Source organism: Papaver somniferum, chromosome 9 (genome assembly GCF_003573695.1).
Source record: "Papaver somniferum cultivar HN1 chromosome 9, ASM357369v1, whole genome shotgun sequence".
NCBI classification, from domain to species: Eukaryota; Viridiplantae; Streptophyta; class Magnoliopsida; order Ranunculales; family Papaveraceae; genus Papaver; species Papaver somniferum.
The window spans coordinates 185,072,554-185,073,630 of record NC_039366.1 but is presented as its reverse complement, the minus strand read 5'-3'; positions in this window follow the sequence as shown (position 1 = coordinate 185,073,630).

Sequence of the window (1,077 nt, the reverse complement as noted above, 5' to 3'; positions counted from 1 at the left end):
TTATAACCTAACATTCCACCACTAACAGTGACTTATGGCATCATCTCAGCCTAGCTATACACATACACATGTGAGCTCACATAACAGCAACAAAAACAAAACATTTACTAAACAGAGCATTGAACTGAACATAAACAAACACAGAAGACATAAAACAAAAAACATGAACTGAATTGAAACTAAATAGGAGCAACTGAACTGAAACTAAACAAGAGTAATGGAATAAACATAAAGATAGTTGAAAATTAAACACTAACCCTTGAGACACTGGCTATTCCAGTGCTCTTGGGTGACACACTGGCTAATCCAGGCATAAGCCTACACAACACAATAGTCCCTTCTATTTATACCCACAGACCCAATTTGGGTTTTCCCCCAAATTACAAAATTAGGGTTCTTTAATAAATTCCCTCAAATCAGAAAATTTAGGGTTTGGTAATTCTTACCCATATTGATGTGATTTGACGAGTTTTTCTTCGACCCATTCTTCTCCTTGGTCCTCTGTTCCATTCCCATGCTTCTATTTCTTCTCTAGCCCTAGCTATTGTACCAATTTCTTTCCTAGGGTTTTCTGAGAAAGAAAAGAAAAGAAATTGGTAGGATAGATGGCTAGAAGATGGGGGGAATGATTATAGTGGAGTTGGTGGTGGTGTACGGTGTGAAGGAGTGGCGTTTGGTGGTACGGCAGTGGTGGTGGCGGACATGGTGGAGTTGGCAGGAGCAGAGCTCGACTGCTCGAAGGAGGAAGATGAGAATTTGGGTAAGGTGCGTTTGGCTGAAGGGTATAGGTGTTCGATACTTGGGTGTTAGGCGGGTTTAGCAATTGTTGATGAACAGCGAGGATGAGACGTTGGATGCGAAGATGATGGATCGATCTAACGGCGAGACAGAAGGAAGCGAGGAGCGACCGTTGGATGCGTAAGTACAACGAAACTGACGGCTCAAGATGGAGTTAGGTGCTGTAGTGTTAGATAAGAGCTTCAGACTTTGATGACTGGCGATGATGCGACCGTAAGATGCTGAGATGATCCAATCTGACGGCTATAAAGGGAAACGGGTATGGATATATGAAATGGA